The sequence below is a fragment of the Eschrichtius robustus genome, chromosome X (assembly GCF_028021215.1).
Source record: "Eschrichtius robustus isolate mEscRob2 chromosome X, mEscRob2.pri, whole genome shotgun sequence".
Taxonomy (NCBI): domain Eukaryota; kingdom Metazoa; phylum Chordata; class Mammalia; order Artiodactyla; family Eschrichtiidae; genus Eschrichtius; species Eschrichtius robustus.
In genome coordinates, this window is record NC_090845.1 from 74,483,117 (window position 1) to 74,493,991 (window position 10,875).

Genomic DNA, 10,875 nt, shown 5'->3' on the forward strand with positions numbered 1-10,875 from the left:
ATGCTTCCCTTTATCTCCTACTGAATTAAAATATAAAACGTGGACAGACTGCACAGAAAGTTGTTTGAGAACTCTGAAAAGTAAACAACAACAGGAGGATCAGGGCAGAAAATCAGAAATCAAAGTACCAGTGAACCAGTGATTAAGTTTACCCTTTTTTACCCCCTCCAGTATTCCCTGGCCTGAAGTTGATATAACTGGAAACCCAAAAGTGAGAACTGGGAGTGCAGAGATAGAGAGCCATGAGAAATCCACTAGCTCTAGCTTGAGAGAGAAAAAAAGAATTCCTAAAGCTCAAAGAGAGTAAGGTAAAACACCATTTGTTTTTTTCTCTCTCTCATTTTCTTCATTCTTCATTGACCTAACCAAAACAAGTCTTTGTTAAAACAAAAATGTCAACATACTCCATAGGATATAAACAAGACCCAGAGTCTCAATGTATTACTCAAAATGTACAGGACACAAACCAAATTATTCAGCATATGAAGATCCATGAAAATCTCAATGTACCTGGGAAAAGACAATCAACATGTGCTAATGATGAGATGAAGAAGATGTTGGAATTATCTAACAAGCACTTGAAAGCATCTTTGACAAAAATGTTCAAATAAGCAATCATAATACTCCTGAATCAAATATTAAAATAAAGTATCATCAAAGAAATAGAATATACAAAGGAGAATCAAATGGAAATTTTAGAACTGAAGAATGCAATAACCAAAACAATTACAAACCCACGAAAAACTCAGTTTCTGGATTCAATAGCAGAATAGACATGACAGGGGAAGGAGTCAGTTAACTTGATGTTAGACCAGTAGAAATTATCCAGTCTTAACAACAAAGAGAAAAAAGATTGAAAAAGATGAACAAAGCCTTAGGGACCTGTGGGACAACAACAAATTGTCTAAACTTTATGTAATCAAAGGCTCAAAGGACTAGAAAAAGATGATGGCGTTGAAAGAGTATTCAAAGAAATAATGGCTGAAAATGTCCCAAAGAAGCTGAGTGGACCCCAAACAGGACAACCCAAAGAAATCCAAGCCCAGTCACATTATAATCAAAGTGCTTAAAGCTAAACACAACTAACAATTGGAAACCAAATTTAAAAAAGAAACAGCAATTCCCCCAAAATGAAATACTTAGGTGTATATCTAACAAAACATGTACAGAAGCTGAATTCTGAAAAATACAAAACGCTGATGAAATAACCCAAGAAGATCTAAAGAAACAAACATACTGTGTTATATGAATTAGAAGAATCGACAAAATAAAGATGTCTATTTTCCTCAGAGATCTACAGATTCACAAATATCAATCAAAATCTCAGCAGATTTTTTTTTATAGATATAGACACGGTGATATTAAAATAAAGGAGAATAGCTAATACCATTTTGAAAAAGAAAAAGTTGGAAAAATTACACTACCCAATTTTAGGACATACTAAAAAAGCTAAAGTAATCAGGTCAGTGTTGTGAAGGGATAGGTATACACAGATCTATGGAACCTAATAAATAGGACAGATATATATCTGAATAAATATAGCCATTTGATTTTTTACAAATGTGTAAAATCTCTTTGGAGAAAGGATAGACTTTTTAACAAATGTTGGAATCTTTACTCGTCGATGTATGTAAAAATGAACCACAACTTAAATCTCACACTTTATGCAAAAACTAACCCAAAATAGATCATAGATATAAACGTAAGGCCCAAACAATAAAACTCCTGGGAAAACACATAGGAGAACATGTTTGTGAGCTGAAACTAGGAAAAGAATTCTTATAATTCACATCAAAGTGCAATCTATACAAGAAAAAGTTGATAAATTGGACTTCATCAAATTTAAGAACTTTTGCTCTGCCAAAGACACTGAGAGAAAAATAAAAGACCGGGTGGCAATGGATAGAAAGTATCTGCAAATCACAAATCTGATAAAGGACTTGTTTCCACAATATATATATTTAAAACTATGAAACTCAGCAATAAGGAAACAACCACATTAAAAGATGGGCAAAAAACTTGAAAAGACACTTCACCAAAGAGATTATGGCAAATGAGCATACGAAAGATGTTTAGCAATATTAGCTACCAGACAAATGCAAATTAACACTGCAATGAGATATCACTACACATCTAATAGACCAACTGAAATAAAAAATAGTGATAATACCAAATGCTGGCGAGGATGGGGAGAAACTGATTAGAGGGTCCAGGTGATGACAGCCTGAACTCCTTTATAAAGTTTTCCATCAGCCCTTCATCTAATGTTTCACCCACTGATGATTACTGCCTGGATCTGTTACTTCATTAAAGGTTGTAAAATGGTGAATTTCTATATTTATTTCTATGTTTATTCCATAGTTATTATATTTCTTGTGAAAAAAGAACTTTCCCTCATCAACCTAGAGTTATTTGGTTGTACTGAAATAGTATGTACAGGAAAAGCAGAATAAAATACTGAGTTCTTTTCTTTTAATTGTTAATTGTCAGAGTAAGGAGTTGATGTTTTATTTATTTCAAATGGTATCCAGTGAGATTTTTCTTTGGTGGGCGTAGGGGGGCGATCTCTATTTCTCTTCCAGTATCCTTAATAAACTCATGATTTTTTTACATATTCAGTGTGTTTCAATCACTTAGTAATCACGAAGTTACTATTATTTTTTGATGCTCCTGTGTACTTTTTTTTAACAACTTTATTGGAGTATAATTGCTTTACAATGGTGTGTTAGTTTCTGCTGTATAACAAAGTGAATCAGCAATATGTATACATATATCCCCATATACCCTCCCTCTTGCACCTCCCTCCCACCCTCTCTATCCCACCCCTCTACGTGGTCACAAAGCACAGAGCTGATCACCCTGTGCTATGTGGCTGCTTCCCACTAGCTATCTATTTTACATTTGGTAGTGTATATATGTCCATGCCACTCTCTCACTTTGTCCCAGCTTACCCTTCCCCCTCCCCGTGTCCACAAGTCCATTCTCCTCCTCTGTGTCTTTATTCCTGTCCTGCCCCTAGGTTCTTCAGAACAATTTTTTTTTTTTTAGATTCCATATATATGTGTTAGCATAAGGCATTTGTTTTTCTCTTTCTGACTTACTTCACTCTGTATGACAGACTCTAGGTCCATCCACCTCACTACAAATAACTCAATTTCATTTCTTTTTAGGGCTGAGTAATATTCCATTGTATACATGTGCCACATCTTCTTTATCCATTCATCTGTCAATGGACACTTAAGTTGCTTCCATGTCCTGGCTATTGTAAATAGAGCTGCAATGAACATTGTGGTACATGACTCTTTTTTTTTTTTAATATATTTTTAAATCCCTTGCTTTATTTACTTATTTATTTATTTATTAATTATCATTTTTTAAAAATTTATTTATTTATTTATTTATTTTTGGCTATGTTGGGTCTTCGTTTCTGTGTGAGGGCTTTCTCTAGTTGCAGCAAGTGGGGGCCACTCTTCATCACGGTGCGTGGGCCTCTCACTGTCGTGGCCTCTCTTGTTGCGGGGCACAGGCTCCAGACGCGCAGGCTCAGTAGTTGTGGCTCACGGGCTTAGTTGCTCCGCAGCATGTGGGATCTTCCCAGACCAGGGCTCGAACCTGTGTCCTCTGCATTGGCAGGCAGAGTCTCAACCACTGCGTCACCAGGGAAGCCCCCACATGACTCTTTTTGAATTATGGTTTTCTCTGGGTATATGCCCAGTAGTGGGATGGCTGGGTCGTATGGTAGTTCTATTTTTAGTTTTTGAAGGAACCTCCATACTGTTCTCCATAGTGGCTGTATCAATTTACATTCCCACCAACAGAGCAAGAGGGTTCCCTTTTCTCCACACCCTCTCCAGCATTTATTGTTTGAAGAATTTTTTATGATGGCCATTCTGACTGGTGTAAGGTGAAAACTCATTGTCGTTTTGATTTGCATTTCTCAAATGATTAGTGACGTTGAGCATCCTTTCATGTGTTTGTTGGCAATCTGTATATCTTCATTGGAGAAATCTCTATTTAGGTCTTCTGCCCATTTTTGGATTGGGTTTTCTGTTTTCTTGATATTGGGCTGCATGAGCTGCTTGTAAATTTTGGAGATTAATCCTTGTCAGTTTCTTCATTTGCAAATATTTTCTCCCATTCTGAGGGTTGTCTTTTCGTCTTGTTTATGTTTTCCTCTGCTGTGCAAACGCTTTTAAGTTTCAGTAGGTCCCATTAGTTTATTTTTGTTTTTATTTCCATTTCTCTAGGAGGTGGGTCAAAAAAGATCTTGCTGTGATGTATGTCATAGAGTGTTCTGCCTATGTTTTCCTCTAAGAGTTTTATAGTGTCTGGCCTTATGTTTAGGTCTTTAATCCATTTTGAGTTTATTTTTGTATATGGTATTACTGAGTGTTCTAATTTCGTTCTCTTACATGTAGCTGTCCAGTTTTCCCAGCACCACTTATTGAAGAGGCTGTCTTTTCTCCATTGTATATTCTTGCCCCCTTTATCAAAAAGAAGGTGACCATATGTGCGTGAGTTTATCTCTAGTCTTTCTATCCTGTTCCATTGATCTATATTTCTGTTTTTGTGCCAATACCATACTGTCTTGATGACTGTAGCTTTGTAGTATAATCTGAAGTTCAGGAGCCTGATTCCTCCAGCTCCATTTTTCTTTCTCAGTATTCCTTTGGCTATTCGGGGTCTTTTGTGTTTCCATACAAATTGTGAACTTTTTTGTTCTAGTTCTGTGGAAAATGCCATTGGTAGTTTGCTAGGGATTGCATTGAATCCGTAGATTGCTTTGGGTAGTATAGTCATTTTCAAAATGTTGATTCTTCCAATCCAAGAACATGGTATATCTCTCCATCTGTTTCTATTTAATTTCTTTCATCAGTGTCTTATAATTTTCTGCATACAGGTCTTTTGTCTCCTTAGGTAGGTTTATTCTTAGATATTTTATTCTTTTTCTTGCAATGGTAAATAGGAGTGTTTTCTTAATTTCACTTTCAGATTTTTCATCATTAGTGTATAGGAATGCAAGAGATTTCTGTGCATTAATTTTGTATCCTGCTACTTTACCAAATTCATTGATTAGCTCTAGTAGTTTTCTGGTAGAATCTTTAGGGTTTTCTATGTATAGTATCATGTCATCTGCAAACAGTGACAGCTTTACTTCTTCTTTTCTGATTTGGATTCCTTTTATTTCTTTTTCTTCTCTGATTGCTGTGGTGAAAACTTCCAAAACTATGTTGAATAATAGTGGTGAGAATGGACAACCTTGTCTTGCTCCTGATCTTAGGGGAAATCGTTTCATTTTTTCACCATTGAGAATGATGTTGGCTGTGGGTTTGTCATATATGGTCTTTATTATGTTGAGGTAAGTTCCCTCTATGCCTACTTTCTGGAGAGTTTTTATCAGAAATGGTGTTGAAGTTTGTCGAAAGCTTTTTCTACATCTATTTAGATGATCATATGGTTTTTATCCTTCTGTTTGTTAATATGGTGTATCACATTGATTGATTTGCGTATATTGAAGAATACTTGCATTCCTGGGATAAACCACACTTGATCATGGTGTATGATCCTTTTAGTGTGCTGCTGGATTCCTTTTGTTAGTATTTTGTTGAGGAGTTTTGCATCTGTGTTCCTCAGTGTTATTGGCCTGTAGTTTTCTTTCTTTGTGACATCTTTGTCTGGTTTTGGTATCAGAGTGATGGTGGCCTCATAGAATGAGTTTGGGAGTGTTCCTCCCTCTGCTATACTTTGGAATAGTTTGAGAAGGATAGGTGTTGTTAGCTCTTCTCTAAACGTTTAATAGAATTCGCCTGTGAAGCCCTCTGGTCCTGGGCTTTTGTTTGTTGGAAGGTTTTTAATCACAGTCCCAATTTCAGTGCTTGTGATTGGTGTGTTTATATTTTCTATTTCTTCCTGGTTAGTCTCGGAAGGTTGTGCATTTGTAAGTATTTGTCCATTTCTTCCAGGTCGTCCATTTTATTGGCATAGAGTTGCTTGTAGTAATCTCTCATGATCCCTTGTATTTCTGAAGTGTCAGTTGTTACTTCTCCTTTTTCGTTTCTAACTCTACTAATTTAAGTCTTCTCCTTTTTTTTTCTTGACGAGTCTGGCTAATGGTTTATCAATTTTGTTTATCTCAAAGAACCAGCTTTTAGTTTTATTGATCTTTGCTATTGTTTCCTTCATTTCTTTTTCTTTTATTTCTGATCTGAATTTTTTTATTTCTTTCCTTCTGCTAACTTTGGGGAATTTTTGTTCTTCTTTCTCAAGTTGCTTTAAGTGTAAGATTAGGTTGTTTATTTGAGATGCTTATTGTGTCTTGAGGTAGGATTTTATTGCTATAAACTTCCCTCTTAGAACTGCTTTTGCTGCATCCCATAGGTTTTGGGTTGTCGTGTTTTCATTGTCTTTTTTCTAGGTATTTTTTGATTTCCTCTTTCATTTCTTCAGTGATCTCTTGGTTATTTAGTAGTGTACAGTTTATCCTCCATGTATTTTTATTTTTTACAGATTTTTTTCCTGTAATTGATATCTAGTCTCACAGCATTGTGGTCGGAAAAGATACTTGATGCGATTTCAATTTTCTTAAATTTACCCAGGCTTGATTTGTGACCCAAGATATGATCTATCCTGGAAAATGTGCCATGGGAACTTGAGAAGAAAGTGTATTCTGTTGTTTTTGTATGGAGTGTCTTATAAATATCAATTAAGTCCATATGGTTGAATGTATCATTTAAATCTTGTGTTTCCTTATTTATTTTCATTTTGGATGATCTGTCCGTTGGTGAAAGTGGGGTGTTAAATTTCCGTACTATGATTGTGTTATTGTCAATTTCCCCTATTACGGCTGTTAGCATTTGCCTTAAGTATTGAGGTGCTCCTATGTTGGGTTCATAAACATTTACAATTGTTATACCTTCTTCTTGTTGATCCCTTGATCAATTTGTAGTGTCCTTCTTGGCCTCTTGTAATAATCTTTATTTTAAAGTCTACTTTGTCTGATATGAGAATTGCTACTCCAGCTTTCTTTCGATTTCCATTTGCATGGAATATCTTTTTCCATCCCCTCACTTTCAGTCTGTATGTGTCCCTAGGTCTGAAGTGGGTCTCCTGTAGACAGCATATATATGGGTCTTGTTTTTGTATCCATTCCGCCAGTCTATGTCTTTTGGTTGGAGCATTTAATCCATTTACATTTAAGGTAATTATCAATATGTATGTTCCTATTACCATTTTCTTAATTGTTTTGGGTTTGTTATTGTAGGTCTTTTCCTTCTCTTGTGTTTCCTGCCTAGAGAACTTCCTTTAGCATTTCTTGTAACGCTGTTTTAGTGGTGCTGAATTCTCTTAGCTTTTGCTTCTCTGTAAAGGTTTTGATATCTCCGTCGAATCTGAATGAGATTATTGCTGGGTAGAGTAATCTTGGTTGTAGATTTTTCCCTTTCATCACTTTAAATATGTCCTGCCACTCCCTTCTGGCTTGCAGAGTTTCTGATGAAAGATCAGCTGTTAACCTTATGGGGATTCCCTTGTATCTTATTTGTTGTTCTTCCCTTGGTGCTTTTAATATTTTTTCTTTGTATTTAATTTTTGATAGTTTGATTAATATGTGTCTTGGCATGTTTCTCCTTGGATTTATCCTGTATGGGACTCTCTGTGCTTCCTGGACTTGACTATTTCCTTTCCCATATTAGGGAAGTTTTCAACTCTAATCTCTTCAAATATTTTCTCAGTCCCTTTCTTTCTCTCTTCTTCTGGGATCCCTGTAATTCTCATGTTGGTGCACTTAATGTTGTCCCAGAAGTCTCTGAGACCATCCTCAATTCTTTTCATTCTTTTTTCTTTATTCTGCTCTGTGGTGATTATTTCCACTATTTTATCTTCCAGGTCACTCACCCATTCTTCTGCCTCAGTCATTGTCCTATTGATTCCTTCCAGAGAATTTTTAATTTCATTTATTGTGTTCTTCATCATTTTTTGTTTGCTCTTTAGTTCTCCTAGGTCCTTGTTAAACGTTTCTTGTATTTTCTCCATTTTATTTCCAAGATTTTTTATTATCTTTACTATCATTACTCTGAATTCTTTTTCAGGTAGACTGCCTATTTCCTCTTCATTTGTTTGTTCTGGTGGGTTTTTACCTTGCTCCTTCATCTGCTGTGTGTTTCTCTGTCTTCTCATCTTGCTTAACTTACTGTGTTTGGGGTCTCCTTTTTGCAGGCTGCAGGTTCATAGTTCCCTTTGTTTTTGGTGTCTGTCCCCAGTGGCTAAGGTTGGTTCAGTGGGTTGTGTAGGTTTCCTGGTGGAGGGGACTAGTGTCTGTGTTCTGATGGATGAGGCTTGATCTTGTCTTTCTGGTGGGCAGGTCCATGTCTGGTGGTGTGTTTTGGTGTGTCTGTGGCCTTATTATGATTTTAGGCAGCCTCTCTGCTAATGGATGGGGCTGTGTTCCTGTCTTGCTAGTTGTTTGGCATAGGGTGTCCAGCACTGTAGCTTGCTGGTCACTGAGTGGAGCTGAGTCTTAGCGTTGAGATGGAGATCTCTGTGAAAGCTTTCGCCATTTGATATTATGTGGAGCCGGGAGGTCTCTGGTGGACCAGTGTCCTGAACTCGGCTCTCCCACCTCAGAAGCAAAGGCCTGACACCCGGAAGGAGCACCAAGACTTTGTCAGCCACACGGCTGCTAGCATTGGAGGGTCTCCTGCAGAGGCGGGGGGTGGCTGTGGCTTACCATGGGGACAAGGACAGTGGCAGCAGAATTTCTGGGATGTACTCCGTGGCATGAGCCCTCCCAGAGTCTGCCATCAGCCCCCTCCGACCTAGGGTTTTGTTTTATGGGATAAAATTTTCAACATGTAGTTAAAGCTGGTCTTCCTAAAGCTGGGCCGCCTTCAGCAGCAACTTTTTCCGGTCCCTCTTCCTCTTGTGTACTTTTGACATGATCCCACTGTCTTTGATGGTTGTTTTGCTCATTGACACAACAATATAACACAATTTCATCTTGCTTATTTTCTATCTCAAACCTGGAAATAAGTCCTCATACTTTTTCTGTGGAATAGTATTTAGAGACCTTTTTGTGCATCATTTTGTATATTTTTATTATAGACTAAAGGAAAAATATTTGTAGTCAATGTTGATTTAAACTAGTTTTATTATAATGTTACTTAAACATAAATAACAGTAGAGCTATGTATAAATAAATATCGTAGGCTTACGGTGCTTATACAATTAGAAAACCAAAACAATAAACAACAAAACTAATAAATTAACAGCATTAATGCTATGCATTATACTGTTTTGCTGAAAGTAAATTACATTTCATAACATGAATATGACTCCACAATAGCATATTGAGCATATCTTATCTTATTGTATACTGTGGGATGACTCACTTGCCCCACCACTTTATTCCAACTACCAAGAAATTGTACTATGTACAGCACACCTGGTATACGACCAGACCATACAATTTACAAAGTCTGACTCCTTCATTTCATATCAACCCAAAACAATTAAAGTGGTACTCTCTGGTGTTGATGTGCTTGTAAATACAAAAACAAATGTGAGTGTTGATAATGTATGACAGTGTTCAGTTACAAAGCAGTCTTCTAGATGATTCTCAATATGCTTATGTTAATTTATTTTAGATTATTTCCTTGGGAGATGGCCAGGTGCCGGTTAAAGCAAGGAGTCTAAGAGTTTTCAGAGAACAGGTTGAAGTTAAAGGGAATGTATCTGATGACAAACTGTGACTTCGGAAGTACATGAGGAAGGAGAGACAGCAACATGTGGTTTATAAATGTACCACAGCAAAACACTATTAGTTAGCCAAGACTACCAAGGGAAGTAGAGGGAGTGAAGTGAGCAAGCTACAAAACAAAGCAAGCTACAAACTACAAAGAGTTTATAGCACCTAACTAATATTGGTCTTGGGGCTAATGTGAAACTGCAAAACGTTGAAGCATGACTATAAAAGCAACACTTACTATTTAAAATAATAGCACAAACAGCCATCCTTAACATAGTATTTAATTTACCCTTCAAATAAATATTGACCAAATATCTAAAAGATGTATGTTGGATCGTCTTCCGCATGGTTGCCCAGCTGGGAGTCCTACAAGTCTCCTTCTCTCCTTGCCTGAATATCATCCTTGGCTTCCAGTGGGAATTGACAGTAATGTTTAAGCAGGGGAATGAGATATCAGTTTTGTTTGTTTTGTTATGCAAAGTGATCTTTGTGGTGGTGTAGACTTTACACAGTAAAAGATATCAAGTGGAGTAAAGACAGACTTGTAGCCGAGAAATGAGTTAGGAAGCTATTGCACAGACCTATTTGCTGAGGGCCTCAACTGAAATGAAATTGGAGTCAGGAAGCTTGATTTGAGATATTTTTCTGATCTGGTGATTTTTGATTTCAGGATTTGATGGCAAATGGACCAGATGAACAAGTTAGGAAGGTGTTGCAGTAATCCAGATAAGAAGGGATGTGAACCCGAACAAGGTAATGATATTAGGAATGGAAAAAATTGGATGAATTCCACAGATATTAAGGAAGTAGAAGTCTCAGGACATTTTGATGGAAGAGATGTTTGGAGAAAGAGAGAAGAGCAAGGATGATCTTCAGGTTTTAAAAATTATCTACCACAATGTACTGTTCACAAAGGTTTTTAATGTAAAAACCCCACATCTTTCTCAGATTTTTCCATGTCTCCTATTGGAATTGTCACTGGGAGAAGACCTTTCAAATAGTATTTGCCAGGGTATCCAATGTAGAAACACAGCATGGATGGGAATATACTCATAAAAATACCTTTCTTCATCTAGGAGGGAAAATAAAAGTGTAAACAAATAATACCTACAGGGGTCAGCAAACTACGGTGC